We start from the raw sequence: 9,334 nt of genomic DNA, 5'->3' as shown, positions 1-9,334 counted from the left end.
TCAGTCTCGGAATCCCGGTTTACAAGACATTTCGACAATAGTAAAACAAGACCAGCAAAGCCGCCCGATGTGCCGACAAATCCCGATAGGAGCTGAACATATCTCGTTCTCAGGGCACACCGGATGAACACTATGTACAACTAAAACCAGCCCTCAAGTTTCCCCGAGGTGGCGCTGCAAGTGGCTCTAGTTCGGACCAACACTCGAAGGAGCACTGGCCCCGGGGGGGGGGGTTAAATAAAGATGACCCTCGGGCTCTGGAAACCCAAGGGAAAAAGGCTTAGGTAGGGAAATGGTAAAACCAAGGTTGGGCCTTGCTGGAGGAGTTTTATTCAAAGCGAATTGTCAAGGGGGTCCCATAAATCACCCAACCGCGTAAGGAATGCAAAATCAAGGAACATAACACCGGTATGACGGAAACTAGGGCGGCAAGAGTGGAACAAAACACCAGGCATAAGGCCGAGTCTTCCACCGTTTACCAAGTATATAGATGCATTAATTAAATAAGAGATATTGTGATATCCCAACATAATCATGTCCATCATGGAGCAATCTTCAACTTCACCTGCAACTAACAATGCTATAAGAGGGGGTGAGCAAAGCGGTAACATAGACAAGCAATGGTTTGCTAGGAACGGTGAAAATGTTAGAGGCTGACATGGCAATTTGGGAGGCTTGAAGAGCAAATGATAGGTAGCGCAGCATAGCGATAGAACGAAGCAACTAGCATAGCAATGATAGTGGTGAGATCCAAGGTGACAGTCATCTTGCCTGAAATCCCGCTAGGAAGAAGAACGAGTCCATGAAGAAGATGAAGCCACGAAGACGAACCAAGCGTAGACGAACGAATCCTCACGATCGCAACGAAACAGGAACTAACAAGAAGGAGCACAACCGGAAAGAAGCAAACAACAAGGTAAACACACAACACATAGACATGGCATGATGCACAACCAAACATTATGCATGACAAAGGCTATATGAGGCTACTCATGGCAAGAGATGATGCATACAAGAGCAACACATCAAAGCAAGTTTAAATGAGGCCGGAAACAACATATAACAAATCCGGCAAGTCCTCATATGCAAATTTAGGAATTGGTCCAGATCTGAATAAACCTTATGTTTGAGTTGTTAAACAGCAAGTTAAGATGCACCAAGATGATCTACACGAAATTCTAGTAAGTTACATATAAAGTTCATTTAGTTCGGAGCTACGGCCTAGAAGATATGAGCAAAACAAGTTAAACATGACATTGATGCAAAATACATCCAAACATCAAGCAAACACCTCAAAACAAGGATGCAACATGATAATATGAAACTACATGAAATTCTAAGCAAGTTTCATATAGAGCACACTCAAAACGGAGCAACGGTTTAACACATACACATGAAACAAGTTTAAAGGACAAGCTGTCCAAAACAGCAAATAGGCATCTAGCAAGCATCAAACAAATATGCTACAGCAGCTCAACATAAGAACAAAAGGCATGGGCATTATGTACATGTAAAGCATGACAAAACATGAACACTGAGATATCTCCAGAAATCACTAGAACATGCTCAAAAGGTCATGGCAAGATTGCAAATAATAACAGTTCACAGACTTAGCAGAAATCACTGGACATGGCAGAAATAACATCAGGTTGCAATTTTTAGAGCTATCAAACAACATGTTACAGAAACTAAACATGGCAAACAAAGGCATGGAATGCTAATAATAAAGACAAAGAACAAATCTCACTTACTGAACTAATTCCAAATATCAATAGAAAAGATGGTAGCATCCATACAAACATGGCAAATGATATGACAGATTCAGGATAGCAGTACATGGCAGGAAAAACAATAAGTAGGCATGTTGGTGAGCTTGTACAACTCACCACAGAGCAACACATGTCATGACAAGGTGACCAACAGTAATAAGACATATTTATAAAGCGAAGAATGGTAAGAGCAAGTTCATAGGATGCATGGATCACTAGCAAAACACATGGCCAAAACTGAACATAATGTTAACAAGCTGACAGCAACATTGTTTAGCAAGTTTGGAGCAAGATTACAACAAGCTATAGCAGGCTATAAATGCGACAAGGGTCATGGTTGGATAGAGCATGACATGTAAATCAAAACATCCTTAGTGAACATCTCCAGGTTATGCATAGAATGACTTGTAGCAACAAGTCTACATAGCATCATGATATAGCAGATTCAGCCTAGCAAAACAGTAACAGCAAATACCCTACTTCACAAGCTCGGTGCACTCACTACAAGACTCACAAAAATACATGGATTGCACCACTGTAAATATGACATGATGTAGCTCAAAACTCATGTAGACATCAAGCTCATAGGATGCACACACAAAATGCAATGAAAAAGACAAAACAGCAAGTTCTGGTAACAGACAACAGTTAACATCATATACCACTCTTGCAACGATGATAAGGCCATTGTGTTGTGGTCTTTCTTCTTGGTGGCATACACATCCAAGTCATCTTCATGTTCTTCAGGGGTATTTATCAGCTTGGCCCATTCTTCAACTGTGGATTGGTACCTAGTACCTCAGACATCCATATAATCCTCCCATCTCGATAGAAATGGGTTGTAGAATAGAATTGCATGATCAGCTCATCATTCCACTTAGTGAGCTTCTGTCCAACAAATGTATCTACTCCACAAGCCTTGAAGCTGTCATAGACTCCTGGATAGTGATTTTCATTTTCTTTGATGTATTCCCAGTCTACCCATCTCATGTCACATACTATGGGCTTCTTGTGAAGCAGGATAGTCTCATAGAAATCTTGTTGTTCCTTTGTGTGGAACCTGTAATCAATTGTTGTTCTCCTCCTGACATAATATGGATCAGACTGTCTCCACAGTCTCAGTCCTGCATCCTTCCTGATCCTCATATCTTCTGCAATAGGATGTGCATCATTATGGTCAGGGATCTTTGGTTTCAACTTTCTCAAGACAAGAGAATCATCTTCTTCTACTGCTGCTTCAGGCACTGGGGCCTTGTTCTTTTCCTCGGCTGGAATGCTCCTGGTGTTCCTCTTGGGTTTGGGGGCCTTCTGAGTTTGAGCTTTGGGAGCAGACTTGGGCTTTGATGGAGAAGCCCCTGATCTGATTGCATCTCCCATAAGCTTCTGAGCTTTGGGTGCTGGTGCATCATCCTCTTCCTCTTCCTCTTCTTCAGATGAGTGTTTTTCAAATTCAGCCATGGGGTCAACTTTCTTGCACCATCTTCCCCCTTTTCTCTCTTTTTTTCCTTTTCCTTTGCAGCATCATCTCGTCCTGTTGACTTGGAAGTGTCAAGAGTGGAGGCTCTGGCCTTTGACATAGGAATTCTCCTTGCTGGTGCCTTCTTATTCAGCCCTGGCTTAACTGCAGCAGCTGTGCCATACTCCTTTTTCAGCACCTTTTTCCTTGAAGTGGCCTCATCCTCAACAGCCACATAATCCTCATCCTCGGAACATGAGGTTCTCCTCTTTCTGGATCTGGTTGCTAGCTTTGGCAAGTTGCTTGGAGTGCTCCTACTTCCATCATCAGAAGTGCTGGAGGAATCTGAGCCCTCACTCATCTGCACCTATTCCTCAGACTTGTTCTGGTTGTCACTTTGATCAGACATCTTGCAGGAAAACTGTCAGCAGACCCTGTGAATAGGTTGTACATGAGGTAGAGTAGATGAGCATCACAAAGTACAGAGTTTTTGCAAAACAGATGACTTAAAAACTTAGTTTTAGTTCTTCACAGAAAGCATTTCGGATCTACCGATTTGTAAACTCGGTGATACCGAAGAAGCTTTTAGAACCTAAACTAGTGAACTCGGTCATACCGAGTCACAGTTCGATGGCACCGAGACTGCTAGGGTTTCACAAAGAATCGAACTCGGTCACACCGATTTGCAATTTTCGGTCAGACCGAAAACGCATGTGCAATGGCCTAAGTCAAATTGGTGAGACCGATTTCTACAACTCGGTTGGTCCGAGATGAGTTCGGCGGAGACCTAACCCTAAATTTTCAAATCAAATCTAATCTACGGGATGCTTTCGCTGGACAAGATGATTTCATACATGGACAGAATCATGGCAAAGCAATGTGCTATGAATCGAAGTTAAGGAATAGCACAAAGACCAAGTTCATACCCTACTTCGATGATGAACTTGCTACGGCGGCAACAGCGGGGCAGATTGCCGTTGATGGCGGCGGAGACCAGCGGCAGGAGGTCGCTGGCGATGAGAGGACGATCCGGAGACCCGAGGAGGCAGAGCAGGTCACGCGCGGGTGAAGGGTTTTGGAAAAATTTCCAAAATTTGACCCGTCAGTATATATAACCTGACCCTGTCGATCTGACCGAGTGGAACAACTCGGTGGCACCGAGATGCAAAACTGTGAGCAGTTACTACAACTCGGTGTGACCGAAAAGTTCTAATCGGTTGCACCGAGATTGAAAACCTAGATCATCTTAGTGATCTCGGTATGGCCGAAAAGGGTGAATCGGTCAGACCGAAATGCACAAAGAGGTTTTGAAAGTTTAAGTCTATGACGAATTGGGGACTCCAAGTGCTCCTCACACAGAGTGGTTCGAATCTGACTTGGTCAAACTTTGTGATGTAGCATGAATAGAGTTTGAGATGAGGAAAGCATAGATAGCTAGAGGGAGTTCTTAGGCATTCTTGTCCATCCATTTGGCAAAAGAGAAAGAGCCAAACAATCAAAGCAACAAATGGATGTCCTTGAATGAGTAAAATATGCATCCAACATGCTCACACAATAAGTTGACAAATGAAATATGTGACAAAGCATGCACAAACACTCTAGCATCTATCAAGCAATTTGGCGATGACTAGGTCATCTATATATGAGTATATTGACTTAGGAGTCAAATGAGAACATTTGATCATAGGTCATACTCATCGTTTAAGCACAAGTGGGGTTACCACTTTTACATAAAGCATTGTTGTGCTCACACCATTAGAGTTGCTTTAGATCAATTGATTAGAGTAAAGCTCCCCCTAGATGTGATATCCCCCCTAAGAGGGATGAACTAACCTTGGGTTTTGTCGATGATGACTTCATGTAGGTGTTGAAGATGTTGGTGCTCATTGTTGATGTGGATCATTTGGAGCAATCCTTTGGAGTGAGTTGCACTTTCAATACTTACATGGGTTAGTCCCACAAGGAACAAACAAGGATATCCATAGACATAGAGTGATGTTCACACAAGATGATGTCCATGAACGCATTAGGTTACCTTGTCCCTTGTCTTACCAACAAGAGGGTTTGTGACTCCCTGAACTAGTGCAAGATATGGAAGTTGTTTGCACTTGTCATTGCCAAAATGATAAGAGTGAAGTATGTTGGCGGAGTCACCCTCAAGAACTCTCTAGTTCTTCTTATTCGGGATCCACACCATCTCGATGGGAATCCTTGGAGTTGTAGTCGTACTTGATGAGATAGAGCTTGATGTAGTCTTGGGAACCCACCTGACCAAGGCCTTAGGAGCTTCTTCAAATGCATCAATCTCCTCTTGAAGCTTGTCCTTGCCTTTTAGCTTGTGGTCTTGTGGTGGAAGATCATCTTGAGCTTGTGTTCCTTGGAAAGAAGTAGGATCATACTTCTCTTGTTGAGGAACAAACTTCGTCTTGGGGTATTGATCTTCTTTCCACTCAACTCCATTGACGTTGAACTTTCGTTCAAAACCAACACCTTGATTCTTCCGGTGTCTTCCTTGCTTGCGTACAATTTCCTCAAATTGCTTACTCCCGGCAAGACTCTTGTAAACACCTTTCTCTATAATTCCCTTCAATAAGCTATTTTCTTGCTCAAGTAACTTGGCTAAGAGAATCATTAGTGGAATCAAGAGAGCTACTAGAAGCAACAATATTGGATTTGGCATGATTGTTGTTACTACTAGAGGAAGAATCTTTCTTGTTCTTATTGCTAGATTTAACTTGTGGCATGTAAGTAGACAAGAGTAAATGCTTGGTAATGTAAGAAGAACTTTTCTTGCGAAGATCATCATTGATTGCTTTTAACAACTCATGCTCTTGCTCAAGGTTGAGCTTCTCAAAGCGTAGCTTCTCATGAGTCTTTAAAAGTTCTCAATGATCTTCCAAGGTAGTTTCATGAGCTAACTTAAGAGTGTTTAGTTCTTTAGTTAGACGCTTAATCTCCTTCTTATCATCGTCATTCGTTTTATCTTGATTATCATGATTAATAGCAAGTTCATCATAGTTTTCATAACTAGAGTTGTCAACAAGTAAATCACCATCTCCTAGCAAATCATCTTCATCACTATTGAAATCAACATACTCGGGGTGTGTTACCTTTGGACCTTTGGCCATGAAGCATCTCCCAATTCCTTAATTTCGTGAGTCAGATATGTCGTAGGACTTTGTTGTCACAAGTGCTAGTCCGGTAACACCTTCATCTTGAGTATATTCGGAGTCGGACTGATAACTTCTTTCAGAGTGATGGTCGGAGTCGGAGCCGGATACCCATTCACCAACATGAGCTTGATGTCTTCGTTTTGTGTAGCTCCTAGATGACTTGTCCTTCCTCTCCGAATCCTTGCTTCTCTGAGAGGGTCTTCATTCATAACGATCATCTCTACTCCTCCTCTCTCTTGATGGTGATTCTTCTCTCCTACTTCTTCTCTTGGGAGAATCTTGTCTTCTTTTGTAGGGAGCCGTACACTCATTGGAATAGTGTCTAGGTCTTCCACAATTGTAGCAATTACGCTCACGACTAGAAGATCTTTTGTCATTGTAGGACCTTGACTTGGAACTTCTTTCCTTGCTTCTACTCTTGTAGAACTTGTTGAAGTTCTTCATCATTAGGCTAAATTCTTCATTGAAGGTTTGTTTCTCACTTGATGATGTGGGGGCATCACATGAGGCTTTGTAAGCACCACTTGACTTGTTGTGAAGCTCTTCCTTATCCTTAAGTGACATCTCATGAGCAACAATTCTTCCAATGACTTCCCTTGGCTTGAGATCTTTGTAGTTGGGCATCATTTGGATTAATGTGCACACGGTATCATATTTTCCATCCAAGGCTCTTAGGCTCTTCTTGATGATGAATTTATCGGTCATCTCTTCACTTCCTAAGCCGGCAATCTCATTTGTGATGAGAGCAAGCCTAGAGTACATTTTAGCAACACCTTCACCATCCTTCATTTTGAACTTGTCAAGTTGACTTTGAAGCACATCCAATTTGGATTCCTTGACGGAGTCAATACCTTCGTGCATATCAATCAAAGTATCCCAAATTTCCTTTGCATTCTCAAGACAACTGATTTTGTTGAATTCTTCGGAGCACAATCCGTTGAAGAGAATATCACAAGCTTGAGCATTGTATTACAGCATCTTCAACTCTTCCGCGGTAGCTTCACAGTTCGGTTCTCTCCCATCAAAGAATTCACCTTGCAAGCCAATACACAAGATAGCCCAAACGGCGGGGTTATGTCCAAGAATATGCATTTTCATCTTATGCTTCCAACTAGCAAATATAGTACCATCAAAGTAAGGACCTCTACGGTGGTAATTTCCCTCGCTAGACGTCGTACTCTCCTAGGTTGTGAAACCAAGGCTATGATCACCAAAAGCTATGGAAATCAAAGCAAATGGAGACCAAAGCTCTGATACCACTTGTAGGATTGAAAGTATATCTAGAGGGGGGGTGATTAGACTACTTGACAAAATAAAAATCTAGCCTTTTCCCAATTTTAATTCTTGGCAGATTTTAGCAACATAGCACAAGTCAAGCAATCAACCTACACATGCAATTCTAAGAGTATAGCGGCGGAAAGTAAAACAATTGCATATGAAGGTAAAGGGAGGAGTTTGGAGGGAGCAAACGCAATGTAGACACGGAGATTTTTTTATCCATGGTTCCGATAGGTGGTGCTATCGTACATCCACGTTGATGGAGGCTTCAACCCACGAAGGGTAACGGTCGCGCGAGTCCACGGAGGGCTCCACCCACGAAGGGTCCACGAAGAAGCAACCTTGTCTATCCCACCATGGTCGTCGCCCACGAAGGACTTGCCTCCCTAGGGTAAATCTTCACGAAGTAGGCGATCTCCTTGCCCGTACAAACTCATTGGTTCAACTCCACAATCTTGATGGAGGCTCCCAAGTGACACCTAACCAATCTAGGAGACACCACTCTCCAAGAGGTAATAGATGGTGTGTTGATGATGAACTCCTTGCTCTTGTGCTTCAAATGATAGTCTCCCCAACACTCAACTCTCTCTCATAGGATTGGATTTGGTAGAAAGATTATTTGAGTGAAAAACAACTTGGGGAAGGCTAGAGATCAAGATTTATGTGGTTGGAATGGAATATCTTGACCTCAACACAAGTGTAGGTGGTTCTCTCTCAGAAAATGTATGTTAGAAGTGTAGGCATGTTCTGATGGCTCTCTCCACGAATGAAGAGTGGGTGGTGGGGTATTTATAGCCACCACACAAAATTTAACCGTTACACACAATTTACCAAACTCGGTGGGACCGATTCAGAGAACTCGGTGGGACCGATTTGGTTCATAATGTGACCGTTAGGATTTTTGGTGGGACCGACATGTCAACTTGATGGGACCGATATCATTAGGGTTAGGGCATAACGTAATCTCGGTGAGACCGATTACACAAACTTGGTGGGACCGATTTTGGTAATAAGCTAACCAGAGAGTTGTTCAGGCAAACTCGGTGGGACCGATTCGCTCATCTCGGTAGGACCGAAACGTTACGAAAGGGAAACAGAGAGTTTATATTGCAATCTTGCTGGGACCGATCGCTCATCTCGTTTGGACCGAAACGTTACGAAGGGAAACAGAGAGATTACAATCCCATCTCGGTGAGACCGAGATCCCTATCGGTGAGACCGAAAAGACTAGGGTTTGTGGCAGTGGCTATGTCAAGAGAACTCGGTGGCGCCGGATAGATCAAATCGGTGGGGCCGAGTTTGACTTTTTGGTTTGGGACATATTTGGATATGAGGAAGTAGTTGAGGGTTTTGGAGCATATCACTAAGCATTTTGAGCAAGAACCTCATTAAGCAACACCTCACCCCCTCTTAATAGTATTGGCTTTCCTATGGAGTCAATGTGATCTTGGATCACTAAAATAGAAAAGCAGAGTCTTGAGCTTGAGCCAATCCTTTTGTCCTTACTATTTTGAGGGGTCCACTTTCTTAACCCATGCCATGCCAAATATTGAGCTTTCCTGAAATATTTATCTCGAAATAGCATTAGCTCAATGAGCTATATGTTGTTAGGAATTACCAAAACCACCCAAGGATAGTTGCACTTTCACACGAGGAAT

Source organism: Triticum dicoccoides, chromosome 2B (genome assembly GCF_002162155.2).
Source record: "Triticum dicoccoides isolate Atlit2015 ecotype Zavitan chromosome 2B, WEW_v2.0, whole genome shotgun sequence".
Lineage (NCBI taxonomy): Eukaryota > Viridiplantae > Streptophyta > Magnoliopsida > Poales > Poaceae > Triticum > Triticum dicoccoides.
This window is presented reverse-complemented; position numbering follows the sequence as displayed.